This window comes from Pararge aegeria, chromosome 2 (genome assembly GCF_905163445.1).
Source record: "Pararge aegeria chromosome 2, ilParAegt1.1, whole genome shotgun sequence".
NCBI classification, from domain to species: Eukaryota; Metazoa; Arthropoda; class Insecta; order Lepidoptera; family Nymphalidae; genus Pararge; species Pararge aegeria.
The window spans coordinates 17,980,164-18,006,528 of NC_053181.1; the positions used below are offsets into that span (position 1 = coordinate 17,980,164).

The 26,365-nt window shown below is 34.8% G+C and overlaps 1 protein-coding gene across 1 annotated transcript in view; it reads left to right on the plus strand.

Annotated features, from left to right (window-relative positions):
- Positions 1 to 681: 681 nt before the first annotated feature.
- The window catches only part of LOC120635006, an 83,992-nt gene continuing 58,308 nt past the window's right edge, over positions 682 to 26,365 (plus strand). The window contains exon 1 of the mRNA XM_039905916.1: positions 682 to 730. The gene's annotated coding sequence lies outside the window, so the exon portion shown is untranslated. The remainder of the gene's footprint in view (positions 731 to 26,365) is intronic.

Genomic DNA, 26,365 nt, shown 5'->3' on the forward strand with positions numbered 1-26,365 from the left:
CTCTCAATGAGAAAGGGTTTAAAGGCTTAAGACTCGTCATTCTACTCGATTAATATTATTAGTGATTTAAAAAAGATCGTCATCGTCATTACCATTACCAGCGCTCATTCTGGCATAGAGAGCCAGGCCAGAATGATAGCGGTTTCTGCAAAGTGCAGATCGGTAGAATTCACAAACCTTTGAAATCATTATGCAGAATTATATGGCATACAGGTACTCCTCACGACCGTTAAAACAAGTAATATTTATTAATTTGAAATGCTTATAAAAATTTTTGGAACCGACAGGATTTGTACCTGCGACTCTCTGGCAATCGCGGCCTGAGCGCTTTAACCAATTAGTTTTTTTTTTAATATGCATTTAAAATTTATAAAATTAATAATTCTTCAAAGTGTAGGTAAAAACAGCAATAAAAATTATAAAAAGAATATAATAAAGCATACAACTCGAAATGTTAGAGATTGGGTTACGAGCTCGGTTACCCTCAAAATGAGGCTGTAGTACTAATCATTATCGGCTATTACTACTCTTTTAAAGAGAAACATAAAGATCTTCAACTAGAGATAGCAATATCCTTGTTTTTTCTCTAGTTTTAGTGGGGTAATTGTGACTTAGTCCTGGCAACCCCAGCGGCACAGGCTACTGGGCGCGTCCTAGCGGCGAAGCGTCAGTCCGCGCGAAGCGGCGCGGTGGCTTAGTGCTCCGCAGTGTCCACGCCAGCCGCCCTAAGGTACGCGGCATATCTGTTGCGCACAACAATGTTTATGCTAACGCCTTCCACACTACTTTCAACTTCCCTAGTCTTTGTTATCTTTGCGTAGTTTTTCCCGCGCTTTCGCTTGGGTACATTTATACCTTTGATGTGGTTTTCTTTGCTGTTTATTACGAATATGTAGAGTCTGCCTTTCGATGTTATCGATTGATTTATTCTATATTATTAATTATGTTACTTAATGTGAAAATTACGTCAATAACTGTAATAACGGTTAAAATCATTGATTAAAAAAACTTCTTTATTTATAAAATTACATGACATATTTAACAAAGAAATTGCACTGAGGTTCATTTTTGATACGGTTAATCTTTTTGCGGTTGCAATAAAATCATAAACCTTAAACTGCTCCAACAGGTTGGTACCTATACAGAGTTTACGGTGTATTTAAATACAATTTTATTTTTAAATAAATGTATTTTAAACCACTTCGGGACTATTTTATATTGAAATTAAACTGGGAAACCAAGTATATATGTTAAATTTGTGACCAATTGACGATAGTGTTTTTTAATGATACTTAATGTAAAACTTAGAGTTTAAACTTTTTGCTTTAGTTAGCGGAAAGACAACATACAAAAACCGGCAGAAATATTTTATTGTGAAAAGATCTTAAGACTTTGTTGTGTGTTTTTTGTTATACTAAAATTAATTTATCCTGGTAGGAACAATCAAATGACAAGTGAGAAAAATGTCTTTGTTCTGAAAATATAAAATCGTCATTGTTATCTTTTAAATTTATCAGACAGAATTGACAAAGAACTATTCGGATCTTCGAAATAAAAAACATGAATGTAACCTATATGTAGGTTTTCTTTAGTTGCCTCTTATTTCAACTAAGTAAATTAAAAGCCACTTTTAGGAAAACTATTTTTAGGACTTGTGATTTCTCGCTTTTACTATTGTTCTTCGTCATTCAGTTTACTTAAGGTATATATATTGATAGCTGACGGTGACAGTAATTTCAAACGTATTACGGGTTGCCAAAAGAAAAAAATTAGTGACCTTAATACTTATCACGTTTTAGTTCTTCGCTATAACTAATATTATTCTAGGTTCTTCAGCTAATTCTATGTATATTTTGTTACTTCCGATATCATGTAAAAATACGAGAAAGAATAAAATAATGAAATAGAAAACGTAAAATTGCCCGGAAAACATTTATGACATTTTAAAAAAAATTAATTAAACTTAAGTGCGTTATGATCAGGCTCTTAAAGTCCCACTCCTCCGTACAGGCTTCTCTTATAGCTGAGAATATCAGAAACATAGCTCAGCACGCTGCTTCCATGTAGAGTGGTGGGTTTTAACGGTTAATATTATTTGTTAAATATAATATTCGGGATCGACGGCGTCGACAGCGTACATTTTTATCTACTTAGAATATCTAATCATATTACGGTTTGTTGTATTTGACGCTCAAATAATTATAGGTATCGCGACACCTATTATACCTATTATACATTTTTAGCTTTTACTTGTAGAAGACAAACTTGAATATCATTACCATAATTGATATTAGACGATGTTCTTCAGTTAATGTATACTTTGCGACCTCTAGATGTTTATTCCCCACTCAAGTGAATATTTAAAGAGTAGCGCGACGTGTCTCACTAAAGAATTCTATTTTATTGTACTCGCATGAGGTAGATATCTTATGTTCAACATTGGAGAAAACATTTCGCTCGACTAAGTACAAGCATAACTTTTAGTCATTCTCCCACCATGGCGCAGTTTTGTGAGGGACAGGTTTGATTCCTGATGGGGCGATTAATGAATTCGTAATTTCTTTTTTTTCTCTGTTCTGATCTGACTTCAAACTTTTCTAGTTACCATCTTATCGTTTTTGTTCGTTGTCGCGTACAAACAATTAGGAGTAAGGGATTTAACTGCCATACCCCTAAAAAGTGAGCCTGATACCGTTTTATAGTGCATCAACACACCACAAGATGGGATATTAAACAAAGGTTAACATGTGACAGAATTAAAAAAGTGCCGACAATAAAGCTGTATTGCATTGTTGTAGAACAGATTGAGGATTACAGATTCAACAACTTTAACAAAATAATACCTACTTCTGCTTCTTCTTCTTTTTGTACCTCTCCAATACAATAATAATAATCTTATTTCGAGCATCCTACAGGCTCAATTTGTTAGTATTACAACTTACTACTTACGACGGCCGACTGGCGCAGTGGGCAGCGACCCTGCTTTTTGAGGTTAAGGCCGTGGGTTCGATTCCCACTACTGGAAAATGTTTGTGAAATGAGCATGAATGTTTTTCAGTGTCTGGGTGTTTATATGTATATTCTAAGTATTTATGTATATTGTTCATAAAAATATTCATCAGTCATCTTAGTACCCATAACACAAGCTACGCTTACTTTGGACCTAGATGGCGATGTGTGTATTATCGTAGTATATTTGTTAAATTATTTATATTATATTTTATTTATTTATACTTTCTATGTTATTACTAAAAACTAAACAAACAAAGATATTTAACTTAATTACTGTTATAACTGCCTATAGATTATCCTGAATGAACGCGAGTCAAAGCTGCTCCGTTCCATTTGAAATGGCACAGCAATGACCCACGTACCTGTAGTCTAACCTACTCGCAACCATTTTTAGAATGCTGTTAATGCTGCTCCGCAGTCTTCGCACTAGGGAACCACACCTTTTGCGCATAGTGTCGTAAAAGCATATAGCAATATTGAAGTTTGGTAGTCATTTTATATAATGAATCCCTGTCTGTCACCTAATGGAAAGATCAGTTGTTTTATAACATCTTTTGTGTATCTCCCTTTTCTTCTTATGCCACTAAATTGAGTCTCTACTTATAGCTTGTGTCGCGGTAGCTCTTCGTCGTTTCTTACTTGAATATAGTAAGAAATGGAACGTGAGGTTCCATTACTTCAGGTTCTTTTCAAGTCCTTTTTCAAAAATACAAATTTTGAATATTTAATTTTTGAATTGCGTGGTGGGTCAAGCACTAATCTTTTTCTCCTAGGAAAGCACAGGCCTTTGCCCAGCAGTGGGACTTTGATAGGCTGAAGATAGTGATGAATATGCTAGGTAGGGTGATTAGGTATAGTTGGGCGTCGCGAATCAGTTCTTATGGAGGTTTTATGGACAGTGTCCAAATCAGGCTATAGTTGCTGCGTACATAATGATTCTTAACATTTTATTTAAAACTCTTACGATTGTTTCTGTTGAAAAAAAACGCAAGAACTTTTAGTTTCCCGGGATACGAAGATTCTTATGTGCCAGTTATTTCTGTGTCCTTAACCAAGATCCCTGCACTGGTTGAGCGTATCTTAGGTAACAGGCAAACAGACGTAGGTACTTTCATATTTTTCATATTAGTATGGATTTATAGTGAAGCTTCAGTAACGTTGTTTTGCGCTGTAACTTCACCAGCTACGACATGCTACGCGAAGCTATGAGAGTTACGAGAAGCTACGAGAGTTACAAAAGTGCCTATTTCACGCCGTGAAACGATAACTTACAGACAGGCGGACTTATTGATAATATATTATGTACGCCAGGCTTAATAATTAGGTTGATCCGGTTAAAATAGGCAAGGCAAAAATAGGCAAATAACCCCAATAACAAAAGTTGTTATTTGGCCCACTTAAAGCCGTCGTTCAGCCCACCTGGGCTATATTAAGGCTATATTAAGTTGAAAGAGAAACAATAACAATAAATTTTAATTAAACTGCTTCCCTTTGCGATTGAAAATACTTGCTTAATTCAGATTGAAGGCTTTACGGAGGTATATTAAGTATACAATAACAAAACTTGGTCTTATTGTAAAAGTTTATTCATTTATGTACAGAAAGTAGTCTTTTACTTTTAAATTAGCCTTTGAGCTCTCAATTGGTGTCTTTTTAAGTTTATCCCGGAACAAAAGTCTATGAATAATTTCCAAATTGACAAAGTTCTTCTCAGTATAAGTTACTACATGGGGACACCCATTTGAAATTGGAGGTGCAGCACCCAGTACTTCAAAATATGTTTTAAAAAGTTTCAGAATTGCCTAATAAACTTTAACTGATGGATAAATTTGATATCTTGACGATTTCTAATACATTAACTATCAAAATGTCTAATGTATCAATCAGTCAAGCAAGTCGGGATACTGTGAAACATTCCCTATTTAATTTAGAAAAAGATATGAACAGACGTGTCTTAGCAATCTCTTTTGACTTGTTGAATATTACTTCATACGACTCATCTGGCTTTTGACACGCAACAGAAAATGGAAAAAGGTTGTATTTGAAGGAGGCTTTTACGGCGTTTACCCGACGGCGTTCCACGTCATAACTTCACTAATTTAATCACTCGGATCGTTTAACATTACGTTGTTGTTTATATTAACGCATAGGTATTTGGTCTGTGTGACTGTCATTATTAAATGCGTAGTCAATTTATATCTATAATAGTAAAAGTCAGAAGACATGAAATCAATTTTATCGCGCTATATTCTATACATTTCCTTATCGGTAATCGAAAATGTGATGAATTCGGGATTATGTAAGTTTAGGTTAGAACGTAAACATTCATGTTAGGTTGTATTGGAAAACAAAGATATGCCACGACCGTTACTGTTTTAGCTATTTGGTTGCAATTCTTTTATGTTACCTTTATAAAAAATCTTGTCAAATTTGACTATAATTGTTTGTAGTAAAATTTGAGTAAACAAAATATTTTCTTATCCTGACTTTGTGTTTTTCTATACAGTATCTAGGTATAAATATAATACCTAAGATAAAAGATAGACTACGCATTTTATACATTGCCTAAGAAAACCTGGCATAATATGGAAGTACGACTAAATATTCTATTCAATGACTAAATAAAATACATTTACTTAAAATTACTAGTTCTTAAAATAGCTCGATTCTCGGGGAGGCCTTAAAACTGTTTGTCATTAGGTTCTTATGTTTAGAAATAGTTCATAATACAATAATGGAGTAGTAAAATTAAATGAATAGGTTACGTAGAATTCGATAATGATAATCTATTCAACCGGCCTTTTACCGTTTACCGATAACTGATTATTGGAGAAACAATACGGTGTAATTGGGCACAGCGATATATGTAGAGGTCTTTATTTGGGTCGTATTTTGGTTAGGCGCTGTGTTTTACTGGAATAGAATGGATAACGCTCGTCGGAAATGAGAACGCCTACTTAATTAACGTTTAATTAGAAATTCTAATGCTAAAATAAATTAATCTGTACAAGTCAAGTTAATAATTTTGGAATCAAAATAGCACTTAAGATACGATAGGAAGTTTGAAATCTGACCTGGAATACTTTAAGTTTTATTTATAACTGCGAGATTAGTATATTTATTCAAGTGTACGTATGGGACTGCTCTTGGACTAGTAAATATTGTTTCTATTTAATTAATAATTATTACTTTACGTGAAATCATTTTGACTTGCTAATTTTTGCTTCTGAAATAACAGAGAACGTTACGTCACCAAACTGTCTACCCAGCCTGGTGATTATGGGCAAAACTTCCCATTGGCAGAGGTTTATTGACTTAATACCTTGACCAGTGTGCTTAATTAAATAAAGTTTTGCATTTACAAATCAGGCAACAGCTCATCAAATCAATAACATATTGTATTTTTGAAGTTATACTTCTTTTAGTGCGATGGAGAAAAATGATGAGAGTGAATTTTTAAGATGCGCGCGCACACCGACACCTGAATTCTACATCGTATAGTTATTTCTAGGTGGCATGAAAATCGATAACTATGTTCAAGTTGTATATTCTAGAGTTTTTATATTTAGAACACGTGTTTCGTAACAGTACAAACAGTGTGAATAAATAAATATTATTGCGTTAATAAAACCTTTTTCTATTTAAATAAATTCTTTTTGATTAATTTTAATATTTATCGTTCATCACTACTGCATTTTAGTTATTTTTTTTCCATACGCCAAAGAAGTATAACTTCTGACGCGTGTACATAAGTAGACACACTCTTTTTGAAGTAATACTTCTTTTTTTTGCTGCAAAAAAATACTCCAATTGATTAAATAATATTCACATCTGATAATAATTTGTACAGCCAACCCGCATTGGAGCAGCATGGTGGTCAATTGTCTAATAAAGGATTATAACCTTTCAGAAGTTTGACACTTACTCCATTCCTCCGATCAGCGTCTGTGGACTCCCATGGGTTGCGAATTAAAATAATAATTACTCTACAATTTAGTATGGCAGCTGTATATAATCTTTACGTCAAAATAATCGTGATGATATATTGCGCCATTTCAATGTCAGATAGTTTCCTAAATTATTAACTTATTGACTAGTTTCCGAGTAATTTCCATACTAATATTATAAAAGCGAAAATGTGTTTGTTTATTTGCCCTTACTCTACTTGTTAACTAAGAAACCAATCGACTTGAGTTTTGGCATAGAGTTAGTTGAAATGACGTAGAGTAACATTGGATATTTTATCTACTGAAAACAAACGAATCCCTCGGGGTTTTTGAAAAAAACGTAATAACCGTGGGCGAAGAATGCGGGCAACAGCTATTAAAATTATATTTGAGATAATGTTATATAATATCCTTCGGTTCCTAAAGCGTGAACGAGTTTAAGATGCCATAACTCACTCAGTTACGGTTAAGCTGGTAATTCGGTTCATTATTGGTTTCATACCCGACGCCGCATCGATTAAACGCCATGAATGAAGCGTCTATGTTTTAAGCAACTATTGAGTTGTGTATTAGTCCGCTCTCTATATCTATTTTCCCGCTTAGAACCTCGATATACATTTATATATTTTTTAATTTATGTCTAGCAAAATGTTATAATTGGACCCCTATGAAAGGTCCTTTTGTGTACCGCTGCTAATATTTTGTATGAAATATTTCATGAAATATTGATGGTTATGTACACTGTGTACAATAAAAGAAAACCGAAATAATACTTAACAGGATTTAGAGGTGCATTATGTACTGTGTCTGATACTTATCTGTTAAAACGAAAACCTAATAGTTTTTTAGTAAAACACTGCCATAGTTTACTGAAAGAAATCAGATACAGCTCTAACATCTCCGGCAAAATTAAAATCGTATGACTATTGTCACTTTATTAGGTACGCGTCGCGTAGCGTAGGTACTATGCGCGTGTCGGTATTCTATATGCAATAGGGTATAAGTAAACACTTAGAATGTTTTGAATTCGTTTTTTAAGCAAAAATAAATATGCTTCTTTTCATTTAATATTTTTACAGGGTGATTCCTTCAATATTATTTCGCAATTCCTTTACCTGCTGTGTCTTATGCTTTTTAGCGTGTAAAACAAACTCATATATGCATTTATAATATTATTGTGGATAGTATTCGTTTGTAATATAACTATTTTAATATTAATATACATTTGGTATGCACTTTGTCTTATCTTTTAAAACTAAAACGTAGAACTTTTTAATATCAGTGGGGCTAGCATACTCGTCCCGAGATAATAATCTGTACCGGTTACTCGTATTATTTCTTAAGAGATTGACAAAATTATGGGTAGAACTCTCTCAAAACACGCAGTGCTTAGCCCTTTCCTTCCACAGTTATGACTTGGGCTACTATAACGTCTCCGTACTTCTTTTTCCTTTAATCGCGATTTTAATAGCCTTAAGGGCGAATTTAAAAATATCTCCATTCAGAGAAAAATATCTCCATTGTTAACAATAGTATTCAAATCGCGCTCTACAATGAAGTATGTTATTATCAACTCAGCTTCTGTAAGAACTTCCAACTTCGGATTTATATTTCGAGTTTTTTTCTTTTTATTCAACGACAAGAAACTTCAGAACTTTATTTAAATAGGCTTATCATTTGACCTCATGATTCGCTCATATCTAGTTTTACCCGACTTACATAAAAAAATCCTTTTTTATGTTTGTTAGCTCAGAACTCTCGTCACTATAAACAGATTTGAAAAAATATTTGTATGTTTGAGACGGTATATTTCCCATGTGGTCTCATTTTCATCAGATCAGATCTTTTAAAGAGATCCAGGAGAAATAAAGTGATTTGAGTATTTTTTAAAGTAACTTGAGCATTTGCTATCGAAAAGCAACAACGTCAAGTAAAACTGATGATGAAGACCACGGATGGCCATCGGAACTCGTCGGCATTTCGATTACAGCAATTTATGCTCGTCACAATAAAGGAGCTGATGGTGAAGTGCCGGGAGAACTCCCCAAGCATTAACGCCCCGTCTGCGGGAAAAGTAATATTTCGTAAAAGGTAACATTCGGCTATTATAACATAAATGTAAATGCAAACACTAAAATTTTTTAACATAAAAAAACCGACTTTACTACTTACTTACTTACTATGATACGGTACTTTTCTTGCATCTATATAACGAAATACGAAGCATATATTCTATACATAGTAACTTTCTGCATTTTATCTGCCACAGACTCAAAAATGTTGTAGAATATATTTATTTCTTACTTTTTAGTTGTATTACAAAGTAGGTTTTTATGGTCAAATTACTTTTTTATCGCATTGTTTTGAAATATGAAACTAAATATAGACTCTATCTTCGTTTTTAAAAGGTGCCATTTATATGTGAATGTATTTTTTTATTTTACTACAAAAGCCGTTGACATGACTTCCGATCTCATTTTGTTGTCGGGCCAACCTGCAATATTAATCCCACGCAACTGTATACGTCATTCCTCAAGGAGCTTGAGAATTTTCCTTGATGAATTGAATATAAAATTGGTCATTTTTTGTTTCTATCTAACAACGTTCGCTACTAAGCAATAAGGCCGTCTTTTGTATCCTACTTTTTAAGTTTCCTCTTGTAGTGTCCTTTTTTTTTCTTTTTGTCGTGTACGAATAAAGTATACAGATAAAATTAAATAATTTCTCTTTTTCAAATTTCTGCCACTTTGTTTATCATCATCATCATCACATCAACCGATTGAAGTCCACTGCTGGACAAAGGTATTTTCCAAAATCCATTCCATCCCTGGGCCGCTTGTTTCCAGCGGCTCCCAGCAACTCGTTTGATGTCATCTGTCCACCTCGTTGGGGGTCGATCAACGGTGCGCTTACCAGTTCGGGGCTGCTATTCCAGCTCCTTAGGACCCCAACGTCCATCCTTTCTCCGAACTATGTGTGCTATTTATGCATATTATACATAAAAATATTTATCAGTCATCTCAGTACCCATAACACAAGCTACGCTTACTTTGGGGCTAGATGGCGATTTGTGCGTTGTCGTAGTATATTTATTTATATTTATTTATTACCTAGGGCTAGCTATACCTTTATATTAGACTTCAGCAACACTGTGTTTACCTGTGCGGGGTCGCCATTCCAGCACTTTGGAACGCCAACGTCCATCTGTTCTCCGAGCTATGTGTATGTATTAAAAGTTCAGTAGTAGTAGATTTCCCGAGTAGAAGTGCTACCCGATAGGTTGCTGCAGGATCTTTAGAACTTTCCAGTATAAAAGGTAGTCTATGTATTTATTCAGTATATAAGCTATTTCCATAGTAAATTTGAGTCATATGCTGCGTGTAGGAGTAACCAAGATCAAAACGTTTCCATTTATAATATTCCGTAGGAAGCGAGTTGTCCTTAATATGCGAGGGTGTTTTAGATCTTTCTTGCTCGAGGGCGGACAGGTTATAAAATCAATTATTTCTATTTATACTTACTGCCCACGCAATCTTTCTGATGAAATATTATATAACACTCAAAAACGTACCTATATAATAACGTACCTGCTTTCTGAGCCCAAGGCCGTAGGTTCGACTCCCACAACTAGAAAATGTTTATGTCATGAGCATGAATGTGTTTCAGTGTCTGGGTGTTTATCTGTATATTATAAGTATTTATGTAACATCATTATCATCATGTCAACCGATAGACGTCCACTGCTGGACATAAGCCTTTTGTAGGGAGTTCCAAATTCCACGGTTCTGTGACGCTTGGATCCAGCGGCTACCTGCGACGCGCTGAATGTCGTACGTCTACCTCGTTGGGGGTCGAACAACGCTGCGCTTACCAGTTCGGGGCTGCCATTCCAGCACCTTGGGACCCCAACATTCATCCTTTCTCCGAACTATGTGTGATATTTATGTATATTATACATAAAAATATTCATCAGTCATCTCAGTACCCATAACACAAGCTACGCTTACTTTGGGGCTAGATGGCGATGTGTGCGTTGTCGTAGTATATTTATTTATATTTATTTATTACCTAGGGCGCAAAAGCTATCTATACCTTTTTATTAGACTTCAGCATCCGATCATATCATGCTTTTCCCTGAACTAACCTATACCTATTTTTTTTTGTTGAAATACATAAAGGGCTTCAATTTACACAATAAAAGAAGGGGAAGCACCTGCCTCGTTAGTTTTGTGGTTAGCGTGTTTTTCCTACAGAACACGAGGTTCGATTTCCGGATCGAGCAAGTTATTCATTGGTATTCAGTTTAGTGTTTAGTGAATTTATCAATGCCAGTCCGGAGTGAATAATTTAGCGTTGTTTACCCCTGTGCCTTATAGAGCACTTAATCGTTGGAGGGTCTGATGACATTTTCTTGATATTTTTTTTTAAAGCTAACTAAATCGTATAAGAGCAGTGTGCGTATAAGCTATAATTATCTGCTATTAAACAACGATACCTTATCCTATACCACATATTTAATAATTGCGTTGTGAAGATGTTACAATAAGGATTATACATGATTTGTAATTTATACTCATCATTTACAGTACTTAGTACTATAAATGTCTTTCCGTGTGAAAACGGTGGCTTCATTTCCGAATAAACAGTTTAGCCGAAAAAAGTTTGCCAGATCTTCTGTAACCACATGAAAAATTAACCGCGGTGTAATGTCTCGTAAAATAAAACCCCTTTCTTTGACTTTACGATCCCCTGGTATCCATGGCAAACGGTAACAAGTATCCCACTATTAAAAACTCGCTAGAGTAAATCTATTAAAAACTGTATTAAAACAGATTTCCATTTATTTGCATATCGAAATGTCAGCAATGTCGAAACAACGCCTCATTGTGGTGAGTGCTAGAGTCACAGAGTTTTTTTTAATCCTCTTAAATGTTTAAATAATAGTAGTTTATGAAACTCTTGCATAATTAGGGGTATTTAAACACGAGTGTGTATTTTAGCTGAGCCGTAGGCAAGGACTTTAATGGTCACATGTGTGTAATAGTATCAAACTCATTTTGAAGTACAATTCTAATTTCGCGATATGATAGTAGTTAATGGTACATTGTATAACGACCTAATTATCACCAGTTTATAGTTTGAGGGAGAGAATGAGAGGTGTTCCCGAGTTCAAAATTGAACTTTTCATATCGATCTTGAAGAAAAAAGGTAATGCAAAAAATATAAAAATAAAACCTGAAAAAAAAATGATAATATGAGAAATCAAGTATGAGAGGAAAGGCTTTTCTGACTGTTCACTTTTTGAATTACTTTACTAAGAGGTTGAGGAATAGCGACGTTAGTATTGTCTAATATTTTAATCTTACCTTTGCTGGCTTTTGAACGCTTCTTTCTTCCATTACCATTGGGGGTAGAATGACGTCATCAGTCTAATCTGGTCTGCGAGTGGTGGCGTGGGGCATTCAAATTCAAATTCGTATTCAAAATTCATTTATTTCAAGTAGGCCTAATTAATAAGCACTTTTGAAACATCAAGTCAGTCTGTTTGTAGAGGCTCTACCATCGGTTCGGAAGGCAGATTCCACTGAGAAGAGCCTGCAAGAAACTCAGTAAATTGCTCTTTTCCAACATCATTTTAAACTTTAACAATCTTTAGAATTTGTCTGTTTTGTGAGAGATGAGAGCGGAACGGCCTGCTTCCAAGCAGCCTTGTCGTTAAGGAATTCATCAATCGTGTAGTTTGTCATTTGTCGTAATCGTCGCTAGGGGCGGCAAAGCGGTGTTTTAAACCCTCAGTTTAGATCAAGAACGGCCATTTTCCGAACATGAGATATGAAAAACCCAATTCTGTTTATTTGATCGGTATAACACACTAGCTGGTGCCCGCGTTCTTTGTCCGCGTTTATTACGGGTTTTTACAAATCCTGTGGGAACCGTTTGTTTTCCTGGGATAAGAGCTGCCTTATTTAATCTCCGTCATTTCTACTAGTTTCTATTTTCTCTATGATGAAAATCAAGTAATTGCTTACTTAGGGCGTCAAGTAAGGACAAAGAAACAAACTCACTGTCGCATTTATAATAACAAAGTATGGATTGTTAACGTTCCAATTACCCATTGCTTACGTTCCAATTGTTTGTAACCTCCAGGGCATTGCTACGTTCTATCTATTCTACAATATGGTACGGTCACAGAATTAGGAACCTACAGAAACAGTGTACGCGACTAATATAGAATCATTAATAAACCACTCAACTTTAGAGTTGAGTGGTTTGGGCGAAGGGTTTGTCACTTCATACCATACGTGCGTTTTCACTGTTTTTGGACACAATTTACTGCATACAGTGAGGCTGAGTGAGGATTCTGTATGTTCTGAATTCTGTGGGTACAGAACAGTAAACTTCATGCATGATTTCTGCTACAGCGAACGAGAATAATAAATCGTCACTTTAATCTCAATTTAAAGCTTTATATTGAGATTATAAATCACGATTTTCAATTAAAATTTTCTCATTCCAATTAAATTCCTAACTAGGCAAAATCTCTTTTAATTCAATAAATCTTCATTATATAATTCAGACCTTCAAAGATTGAATGGGATAATGTTAGGATTTTAACAATACCTCATTCATATGTTTAGGCATTCAGAATATATAAAGGAATAAAGGCAAATACTTAAATAAATCCTCAGGACTCCAGAATTTAAAACCTCTTGTTCCAAAGAACCTATGTTAACATTTAATAAAATAAAAAAATAAATAAATATATATAGTATTACAATACACACTTCGCCATCTAGCCCCAAAGTAAGCGTAGCTTGTGGTTTGCGTACTAAAATGACTGATGAATATTTTTATAAATAAAATAGATAAATACTTATAATATACAGATAAACACCCGGCACTGAAAAACTTTCATGTCTATAAACATTTTCCAGTTGTGGGTATCGAACCCATGGCCTTGGACTCAGAAAGCAGGATCGCCACAAACGGAGCCAATCGGCCGTCAAACGTTAAAATTATCAACATTTTGTTTTATTAAAGCTTTTTTTGACATTAAAGGGAAGTACCATCCAGTTCATGCTTACTTTTGCGGCCAAGCAACAATGCTTTATTTCAGTCTGAAGGGCGTGGTTGCCGGTGTAGTTATACAGGGCGGCTATTGATAGGACGTGTTCCTTGCATGCCCTGCGAAGTTTTGCTCTATTTATAGACGATGGTTTCTCACTTGCTATCAGATGAACCTCTTCTGTCACTTAGTATAGGTAGTAATATAGTATGTATGATAACTGTAGTAAGATAGGGATAAGGCCAAGAAAAGATGCAAATAAAAGTACCATAAAAATATCACTTTGTTAATTTACTTCTCATTTGACTTTGACTTTGACTTTGACTTCGATCGTCAAAGTCTTTCTCGTCCAAAAATAAGATTTAAAAAGAAAAGTCTGTGCGTGTAACCTTTACACTCGATTGAAGTAAAACTTTTATAATTTTTTATTAATGAAAAAGTTTCCCATTGATCCGTTTGAAAATATTGGAAATAAATAACCCTGATTGATATTTACCACTAGGTGGCGTAAATTCAAGAAGCTTGGAGTCTATGACATATGAAAATCCAAAGTCTATGACCAATGCAAATTATTATTTTTAAATAGCGGAAACTACACCGACGTCTGACGTAAGCGTTACTTCCGTCCGAAGTTTTACTTCAAAAAAATGAAACAAGTAAAAATTACAGCGCTAGGTTAATTAAAATTATAACATACAATAAAATATACTATTATTTTTCCCATATATAGCTATGGTATTTTAATAAATAATTCTTTACTAAAATACCATAGCGACTTTACCACATTTTGCATACACTTTCTTTTCTGTTTTTCTCACTTAATGATTTAATAATAATTGTTCTGTTTAATCAAAGAAAAAACGTGACGAGCCCTCAAGCAACATTTTCGTGCAAGTAAGCTTTTTAATCCCTCACTTAAATGAGAGTTAAGGGCTTTTCTCCAGAAGTGTTCTGGCATTAAATTGCTGTTAACCTTTTTGTTTGGGATCTATTATGTTTTCGGGTATCTTGATTTTTAAATTACTTTTCTTGTGGATACAACAATTATATATATACTTGTGGGTACAAAATGTGGAGCTTGGCTTATACGTGAAGTAAAAACTTTGTATCCCTTTTTACGAAAATTCGGAAGGTAGTATGAAAATCCAACACTTATATGAGTATTTTAAATAGAGGAGGAGTACAGAACAGTACAGAACGCTAATCCTACTATCCTACTCATAGGATAAGTAGGATAGTAGGATTAGTGTTCTCTGTGTGTGTGTATGTGAAAGTGTGGATGATTGTTACTCAATCACGCAAAAACGGCTTAACGGATTTGGATGAAATTTGGCATGTAGCTTGGTTAATTTAGATTCTAAGTTTGAACATTAAGTTCAAACTTAGAATCTAAATTAATTATGGTCGAATTTCGACCAATGGGCGACGTAATTAAACTAATTTCATAATTTTTTAATATCAACTGAGTACAAATTATGAGTGAAATGTTTTTCTTTCGTCTGTTTTTAGCTTCTCCTGGGCTTGGTCTTAATTTTCTTGTATGAACCCATATTATTACTACAGAGTATTATTACTACAGAGTAAGAATAATACAGAGGTCCAATGAAACAGTCTAGAAATAAAAATGGTGCGGTATGTATGAAGAGGAACAGGGCAAGGAAAGAACCCTTACAGGTCTCTGTTGTTTGGGTCCCTACAATGGCAAGCTCTCTGAATGAACGCTCCGTCTAGGTCATGTCAGCATTTACTAAAGATCAAAAGCGTTGAACTACCGTACTGTTCTTCATACTGTGAAAGAGAAATATGTGCTTCAAAGGCACCCGAATTATTTCTATTATGTTTTTTAATCAAATCGCAAAGAGCTCCTTTTTGCAATAGGTATGCGATTTGAATGTAAGATCGAAAAAGATCAAAGCGATAGGTTTTGATTGTAGTTACGGGATTTGGGATAAACGATTTTGGTTTTGAAAGCATTATCAAAGGGATCGAAAATATTTTGAGAAACTTCGTAAATTATGAAGTTTCTCAAAATATTTTTCAAACGGGTCGACATCCACTGGAGCACATAAGTGGCGTGCACTGGGCTTCTTACCAGAGTATGCATACTGAATAAATACAGCAGGAAAATTGCAAAAAACGGCAAAAAATCTGCTCCTATACGAGTTATATATCAATTTTAGGGTAGGCAGAGTGCATGTATGAAGTGCACGATACTGCAGGACATAGGTGTGAAAGTGAAGTTTCGCTCTGTGTATAGGCGATGGTTTTCTGCTTAAAATGAAGTGAGTTATCTTCTTGGTCTATAAATTAATAATAAAAAAATTAGGTCTTTTGTTAAGATTTCCTCGCACTGCGGTTTTGCACCGTTTATGTCCATCAACTCTCTACGACTCACTTTAGGTCATCTCATCATTATCTTGTGGGGTTTACCAACACTGCGCTTTCAAGTGCGGGGATGCCATTTTGTGATTCCAACCACTATCCGTTCACCGTGCTACGTGCTTTTCACAGTGCTAGTTTAGTTTCACAGCTTGTTTAGCTGCCTGCTCGTTTAGATAGCTCTGGTTCTTTTACAAAGGTCTCTTTTTGTGTTTTTATCACGTAACAATACCCCGACCAAACCTATCTCGAATGCTTTCTGGCCGTTTAAATCCAACGTTTTTTTTAAATTGTAAATATAAGAATAAAACCTAAAAAGACTTATTTTTTCTACAATGCAAACATATATGCTATACCTTTGATAGCTTTGTCTATCTATGTATCGGTTTGTCTAGTTATAATCAAACCTTAAAGAAACTAATCCAAAATCTTCAGATGGCAGATTTAGTAATGCTATCCTTAAAAGAATAGCATTACAAAATTCAATCTGCCATCTAAAGATTTTGGAATAGATTGAATTAATATTTCGGGCCTATGTCTAAGCACTCAAACAGATAGACTGGTTCAATTGAGATTTTTTTATTCGAAGGTATGTTTGATTTTAACGTTTCTTAGCTTTGCCTGATGAGATGCGGTTCGCCGTCTCACGAATATGACCTCGTCTCTTCACAGCTGGTTTCAGTCTAACAATAATTTGATATTAGTTTTGGTTCCACTTGACTAATCGACTTAAAATTTATTGCTTGAAATTATGCTAATGACACTCAAATAATATAAAACAACTGTTTTGTTATTGTAAAAATCATTAGATTTAGAACGTTTGCTGATATTCCCGTAGCAGGCGTAGCTGCTGCAAATTTCAATAAATAAATTATTCCAAATTATGAGTTTAAGATAGTTTATTAAAATATTGTTGATTTGTAAATATATTTTGAATATAGTGATGTATGTTTACCAATTACTCTCAACACTTAAATTATCTGGAAGAAACTATAGGACTATAGTTTCTTCGTCCCACGCATTTTAAATTTAATTTTTTATAGCCAATAAAACAACAACAAACCGTTTGTGGAGTTTTCTTTAGGAATTGGATTCCGCATTTTTAATCAACTAGGAAAACTGCATAATATTTTTAAGACAAAAGGCTTTTCTCTCAGAAACAAACTATTGTTCGAAGCTGTTCAAGCTAATTAACACTTTAGCTTGCTTCGCGCACTTTTTGTGTTGATTTGCATTGCCGCAAAGTTGCGCTTGTTTCCAACCCGACTGCACCAGTTTTGGAGTAATATTTGTCGGGTGTACTCGAGTACCTATGTAATTTTAAATGACATTGTGAGATGGTGATAACAAAAAAAACAAAAAAACACCCGGCTAAGTTTGTTGTGGGCTTCTTCTTAGACCTTAGTGTTTGGAACCCTCGTAGCTTTAGTTTTAAGTTTACGAATGTGGTTATCGCCATCATCTCACTACCGTGTAATTCTTATGTACGCATGAAAAATTGCCACCTATGGGCCTACTTGAATAAAGATATTTTAGACGTTACGGTGCCCTAAAGGTCATGTTAAGCCATAACTCAGTATTAGTTGAAGTAGAGATTTTAGTGACATAGCTCGTCAGCTTTGCTGTGTTCCGACGTGAAGGGGGTGGTCGCGGGTGTGGTTATAGGCACTTGAGGCTTAACACTTATGTCTCAGGTTGATGGACACAAGCGGAATTTTGTAGAACATATCCCTTGCATTTTTATAGCCGATGGTTATAAATTAACATCAAGGTGGTCCATTTACTTGGTCTGTCATTTATAAGAAAAAAAGTCTCAGTTATTATCATTAAATCGTATAATGCTGCACACTTTGAAGCTTCGTGATTCAGATAAGTCTAAGCTTTGAATCTTTCATTATTACCCGTATGAGAGCAAAGTCCTGTGGATGGAAAAAAACAGTGGCATATTTCTTAATAGTTTGGAGATGATGGTCCACCAAAAACCCAAACCCACTAGTGGTTCAGGTGTTACTTAATCTTATATCTTTAAACAAGCAATTCTTGTATGTATATATATATAATTGGAATCTCAGAATCGCCAACGAATTTCATGAAAATTAGTATACAGGGGGTTTCGGGGGCGATAAATCGATCTAGCTAGGATCAATTTTTAGATAATGACATTGTATTCGTGTTTTCCGTTAATAACCGATTTGGTGCAGACGAAGTTGCACGGGTCAGCTATTAATTACTTAAACTTCAACCATTTCTACTGGTAAATAATACAAAGTATATTCATCTCTTGTAATATTACTCATGTTTCTCATTACACTTTCAGATTCGCCACTTTGTTTATTTTTTTGGCGTTTGAAAGCGTGTTGTAACTCCACGCGATATTTGTTTTCGTTGTATCCAGACTTATTGAGACCGCCCTTTGTCGGTTTTTCGGCAATTAGAGCCAAAACGCTCCGCTCCGCTGAAGTATCTTGATTATTGTTTGTAGAATGTTCCCATTTGAATAAAAATACACGCTTTATGTTTTTTACGAAACACAAATGGTAGAACTTAGAGAGTTTCTAAATGATTTATTCTTGTTTTATATTATACCATACTATCTTCATTAATATTTATAAGAATAAATAATTCAAATGAATAATATTTAAATAAATTTACCTTAATTATGAAATCGATTGGTGAAACCAAATTATATTTTCGTTGTTTTAGTTAATACCATACAAGAAGAATAAAATGAGTAGAAATTAATAACACCCCTCCAATCCTTGTACCTATGATATACCTACATACTTTTTTATTTACCAATTATTTTTTATAAAGTAACTTTTTCCTATTTTAGCGTAATTCAAATTAAACCTATAGTCTTTAAACATATCTATGGGAAAATAGATTTTTTAAAGATTTCGCCAGGTTTGTTGACTTAGTCATTATGGAAGAGTTACTCTTTGCAAAGTAATATCTTAAGAAATGGTTCTGTTGTTGCTTGAAAGAAGGATTGATGTATAGCATTAGTATTTATATAAATACAACACAAGTGCGGTAATTTGAATAAAGGCACGTGTGTCTAATCTTAGATTGTGAGCCTTATATCGATTTAATAGGGTCCACGTTACAAGCAAGTGTGATGAAAATTAACTAAGCAAGCCGCTATATTGAAAGCTCAATAAATAAAACGTTCTCTTAGTCTTATTGAAGTTTTGTATTGATCGGAATTATAATTTTTATTTGCCAATTTCATCGAAGTCCTTACTGTTAAGTGTTAGTCCGTACCCTCCGTATAAGCGCATTTAATCTTTTACGATGACTTATTTCACTCTGTCGATTCCTTACAAGATATTGTTACAACATACGAGGCTATAAACCTGCGGGACAGCTACACCCTGCAAATAACTTCGCTGTCGGTTGTAATTACAAGGGCTAAACGTTTCATTCCTTAACAAGCATCGCCCCAGGGGAAATTCTTACTCGGAACAACAATCACGTAATTGAGTATTTATGTTATCATCTGCACTCCTAGTAGTTTCGGGCTTTAGAAGTGAACGAAAGCTGAAGTACGATATGGAGTTTTGCCGTTAATAGCGAATTGGAAGAAAATGATGTCGATTTTCTTTAGTTCTTGAATCAAACGAGATTATATTATAAAGATTTATATGAATATGGTTTTTCTGATAAACCTCGCAATTTAGGACAAATAAATTTTATTATTTTTGCTGATAATTGTTGGGATTTGGATTAATTATGAATTTCTATATATAATATAATGTTATGATATGTATGTATTATATATCGATGCTACAAACACTACACTATGCATAAATACTTCTGTACTTGTAACAGAAGTTACAACTCAACTTCTGGTGGCCGCTTCAGCTGCTCGTTTGATGTCGTATGTCCACCTCGTTGGGGGCTGACGATTCTGCGTTTACCGGTGCGGGCTCGCCATTCCAGCCGGTTTGACGATGTTTTCTTCACATTTAGTGCGTGATAAATTAAAAAAAAAATTAAAAGGCACGGAGTTCTGAAAGGTGCGTGCCGGGGATCAAACTAGGTCGGACGCGTTCGCTAGAGACTGTCTTTATCTTTTAATCTCATAAAAAAGTTCATTATTTCATAAAAGTGAAAGATGCTAATTACTACTAATTGGGATTCATTATATCTTATCAAAGATTGAAGGTACAAGTGAGTCACTGACGGTTTTGTAAAGAGGAGATAATTAATTGGGTTTCTTGGATTAAAGCCGCAGTCTTTTCTACTGACTAGGGCAAATACGAAGTCAGCAGTAATATTTTTTAACACAAAGCTAATATTCATCCCCGTATCCGTTAATAAAAGGTCAAGTGGGATGTCAAAACTTCTATAGAGAACATATTAGTTGGTATTATCTTCCCTCTATTTTGTAGTATTTTATATTAAGTTCGCATTTTGGTGTTGTTTGAGTAGGTTGATTTCGTAGCGTTTTCGTAGACCACGTGTAGCACTTCTATATACTAAAATGTAGGCCTAGGTAGGAATGTAGGCCTTGTAAGCACTTTCTTATTTGATCGAGCTGAGTTTTGGCACATATAAGCAGCTTTATAAAGCGAACATGGTTAATACGGTATCATTTAACTACTCCGCGTATAAGGATATTGGTGATCGGTTTGAAAGAGTTTTACTAAAATTCTACCAGAAGGGAAAAAGTTCTTAGGTACTAAGCTAAATAAATACCGATTTTAAGTTAGAGACATTTGAATATAAATATATAGATATTTAATCTACATATATATATATAAAAGAAAGTTGTGTTAGTTACACCATTAATAACTCAAGATCGGCTGGACCAATTTTTAAGATATTTGAGTTTTTGGATTCCTCTTACACCGGAATAGGATATTTATAATATAACATTCATGAAAAAAAAATTACAGCGGTACGAAGTTCGCCGGGAGAGCTAGTTTAGAATCAAATAGCTGCCTGCAATTGAATTTTTTTAGCGATGAAAGTTGGGTATGGGAAAAATTTCTGTTATCAGAAATCGTAGGAGTACAAGGTCGCGGAAATATGCTAGTCCTATTATACTTCTGTTATCTTATTTTGCCGTCATCGCTACAAATAAATCGTTCTTCTTTTAAAGTAGGTAACGTGCCTTTGTTTCCAATCTTCCTATGACGGGGCTCGCTGGAGCGTGTGATACGTACAATAAAAACAACTTCCATTGTGTCCACGCCGCTGTCTCATATCCGTTACACGTCACCTGCCTGCCACATCAATCTTCATTGCATTCACACGTTTATGTTTCCCATAGCTCATATATATATATATATATGTTTGTTTGTTTTAATATTGATTGCACAACTAAAAAGTAATATGTACATAGGCGAAACCAAACGCCTGGAGTCCTTTTTTTCTAGTCTCACCTTTTGTAATATTTATAGGTCTTTAATAATTGTGCGTGGATAGAGAAGTCTTGGGACCTGGAGAGATATAGGATGAAGTATGTAAAAAAAACAATAAAAGTATGTAATAATATCTATTATATGTTAAATCAATGTCTATGTTAAGTATGTCGCAGAGGTATGCTATAAACCAATGACATATATTATTACGAAAGACATATTATGCCTAAATCACAAACAATCTAGTGTTATGACCGAAAAAATTTCACCATGCGGTTCAGCTGTATTGAACGATGGCAAGAGACCTGATGGTTTGGCGCTCGTTCCCTGGATGGTCGCTTGTTTGGGATGCTACGTGAGCTGATACGCACATATGGAAATTTTCATATCAGTTACATTTGATGCCTTATGGAGTACAGACTAGGGCTGTGGGGATCGGGGTTTCGAAAACGTTTTTATGAACTGTCAAAATGAGTTAACGAGTCTACCGGTGACCCTAGAGCTGGCAGTTTCCTAGGTTAAAGAGTTAGTTTAGCCATTCTAAGCGGCAATGTTGCCAGTATCTTAGGCACTATGCCTCGCTGCGGTGGTTTCGACGATGTTTTATAATCTTATTTAGTTTTAATTTTATTACATAGGTTTTTTTTTATAAATATCGATATAAAAAAAAGGTTTTGATATTATCTAAAAAATGTTTACGTGGTTACAAAAGTAACCACCCCAATAATTAATGCCATTTTGTGCGCAACGGTATGATCGCTAAACATGACTTTGTGATGACCTATATCAGTCAGATATAAAAAAAAACACAATTTTGTTTCCGTCTCATACCCGTTTCTTACGTCACACGTCACATCAATCTTCATTTCACTCACGAGTTTATGTTTCCCTGGCATTTCAGTATATAATATTATGTCGTGGGGATATGATGAAATCTGTGATATCGAAAAATCCCTAGGGATATCACAAATCCCTGACTAAGGTTTACGCTCGATTCGATAACCTCTTCTTACAGGAAAAATCTAGTGAAATGTAACACTGCACACGGTTTCTAAGTAATGAAACTAAAGGCGTTTTTGGCTGGTTATAAAAAAGGATGGTTGTCCTTATTTAAAAGTTGCCTATGTTTTAAAGGCAGTTATTATACGTGGGTTCAATACTCCACTCTGATACTATAAGCGATACGGAAGGTAGTTAAAGTTTTGAAAGACTAGTCGGCTTTTGTCCGATCATCAAAGGGGAGCTGGCAGGACAATGTGATGATATGATACGGAGTGTATTGAAAGACTACAATGAGATACGAAGTTTGATAGGGTACGAACAAAATTATACAATGATAAGGAAATCTGATGGGCTTAGTTGTATGTTTCTGGACTCGGTTTTAGTTGGTTTTCGTTTTAGTCTTCAAATGTTTGCGGTAAATTTATTCAAGTAGTTAGTTCAATTTTACTAATAAAAAATTATACCGTAAATCGTTATCACACCGTAAATAAGTAACCAACTTGATTTTTGGCATAAAGTTAATTGAAAGGACTAACAGTATACCACAGTAACGCAGCCATAAGGAGATCGGCAGGGTGATTACGTATCTTGCGACAGGCGTAAAACTTGCAATCACTTGTCCTTCACGCCCTAAATAATCAACCAGTCGACTTGATATTTTGCATAGTGTCAGTTGAAAGGACGTAAAGCAACATAGGCTACTTTTAATCCCAGGAAATCAAATGGTTTTCATGGGATATGTTAAAAATCGTACTAAATGCGGACGAAGAAAGCGGCTAATAGTTAGTGTTATTATAATTAATAAGTGATCATCAAACGCCTTTGTAATTAAGTCGGTAGGAAATGAAATGAAATTTGTTCGCTGAATATGAGCTTACATAAGGGTCTTATTATAATATATCATTCCTGCATATTCTACTATTAAGCATGCGAAATGTAAAATGCACAACAAGAACAATGATTACACATGTCTGCATAATCTTGTTGAGCAAGCATTGAAAAGTTATTTATTAAATTATACAGGTAATATCAATGTTATCATAATAATGTCAAAATAATATCATTTTTAATTCGAAGTCAGATACTCGGATATTGTATAGAAACATTTTTAACACAGCCAATGCGCCAGATTTTTTTTTAAAAAACGCGTAGGTTGATTTTCTAGACCTGCATCTAATTTATTGTATATTTTAACGCACATAGCACAGCAAGTATAACATAGCACTGGAATTTTACAAGGTCTTAGGAAACTTACTAGGAGCAATTAAAAACTTCTAGAAACAAATCCCGAGGCTCATAATTAAAGTTACTACTCGCTTTTCATAAATTGTTGTACGCTACTGGTTCCGGAGAAGAGCTTTAAGTTCGTAATTATGAACGAGTTTGTCTATTCACTGTGGGGCAATAAAATAGCTCTGCTCGTGTGATAATTTTAAGTTAATTTAATTAAAATAGCTTTATTGCATAAAAATGGATAAAAAGTGCAGGACAAAATAAACAAGTGATCCTTCCATCTTTTCGATCGGAACTTGAGAGATACTTCAGAGGCGGGAGATAGCAATGATGTAAACATACCTAACCTATGCACCAAAATAATACAAAATAAAATCTAAAACGTCTTCGAAACCCCCGCAGCGAGGTATGCCTAAGATGCTGGCAGCATTGCCCCTTTGAATGGCCAAACTAATTCTTTGGCCAAAGTAGCTCCCTGCTCTAGGATCACCGGTAGACTCGTTACTTGTTTGTATATACAACAAACTATATATATAGCAATAAGTATATTGGTGTATATGTAGTTCAACTCAAATATTTTAACTTTTGGTGACCTTCCCTGTCGCTGATATTTTTCAATTTAATTTGATCTTGTCTGGTGGGAGGCTCCGGCCGTGGCTGGTTACCTACAGACAAACGACTCATAAGCGATTAATCGTAAAAAAATATTTATTATTATAAACAATAGACTTTTCAGAAAATGATAAAAAAAAACGGAACCTATTGAATTTATTAAACGAGCAATTTTTGTATATATATAATTGGAATCTCGGAATCGGCTCCAACGATCTTCATGAAATTTAGTAAACAGAGGGTTTCGGGAGCGATAAATCGATCTAGCTAGAATTCATTCATATTGGAATCTCGGGCAAAAACTTCAAAAAATATCTTTTTTGAGAGATTCTGATGCGTGAGATGCGTGAACGGTAAACGTTACGCCAAACGACGGAAGTATGTAGTAATTATATCGGAAGTGTCGGAATTGTTGTTTCTTTAAAGTTCTATAAAACAGTCCGCGACAACGAATATTTTCTTAAGTCGGCTCATTCGCGGACGAAGTCGCGCGGGTCCGCTAGTAAAAATAAAACCAGCATCATGATATCGTTGAAAAAGTTATTTTTTTTGTGTATAATATTTCTGTTTCGGTCTATGTCTCAATATAACATTATATATAATTACTGTTTCGAATTTAAAACCCAAGACATTCAGTAATTTTTGTGCTCTTACTTTTCTTATACCTACTTAATTTTACATAAATTACATACGCATCGCTTCCTTACTGGATCCAATGTAAGATAGGCTTGCTTTTGACGCACATTATGCCTGAGGGAAACCTATAAGGAAAAAATTTGCGTGCGCTTATCTAGATGTCAATCTTAATAATAGCTATACAATGTTCTCTTGAAGTACTAAAGTGTTTACCTTAATATTTGATTTTAAGAAAGGCTTTCTGAGCTTCAATTGGTCTTATCATAATTAACACAGAATATTCAAGTACTATGCCATTTTAGATTTATTATATTATATTAATATTTAATTACCTACTTATTGTTGTTAAATTCTAAATTTGTTTTATAAAACTCTGCGTAAATTTGTTTTGTAAAATCTAAAACGTCTCACCGCAACGAGGCACAGTTCCTAAGATGCTGGCAGCATTGCCCCTTTGAATGGTCAAACTAATTCTTTGGCCAAGGTCACTGCCCGCTCTAGGATCACCGGTAGACTCGATATAACTATCTGTACTTACTTATTTTACCTGGAAAGCTGTGTGACAATATTTATATTTGAAGGGTGGTATTTTAAATGAATAGGCCGTGTGGTGACGGCAGATCAGAATACAGTTGTCACCTCCTCTTCCCACGGGTGTCGTACAGTGGCATGCATACAAGTTATGTTCAGGGTATGCACGAAGCGGACAGATGATGTCAAATGAAAACATCTCCAGTCCGAGTTTTAAAAACGTAAGGATAGGCTTGCAAGAGTTATAAAAACCTAGGGTTAGTTACCTTTAGGGTTTTTTAACTCTTGCAAGCCTTTTTTTCTCGTGGGGAAATCCTCATGGATACCACTACATTACGGGTAGGTGCACTGGTTATTACCGACAAAAACCCCACGGTGTTCCAACTCACCGCCTGGTGACTGGGTCATGGAACGCTTTCGCACACAACCGCAACAACTCTTGCAAGCCTATCCTAAGTTAACTCGTACAGATTTTCTTCATTTTATATCATCTGCATAATGCATGCCCTCTATGCACGCTACTGCTGTCGTACAGGCGACTAAAGGAATATAACAAAGAACGGGCAGTAGCTTCCTCA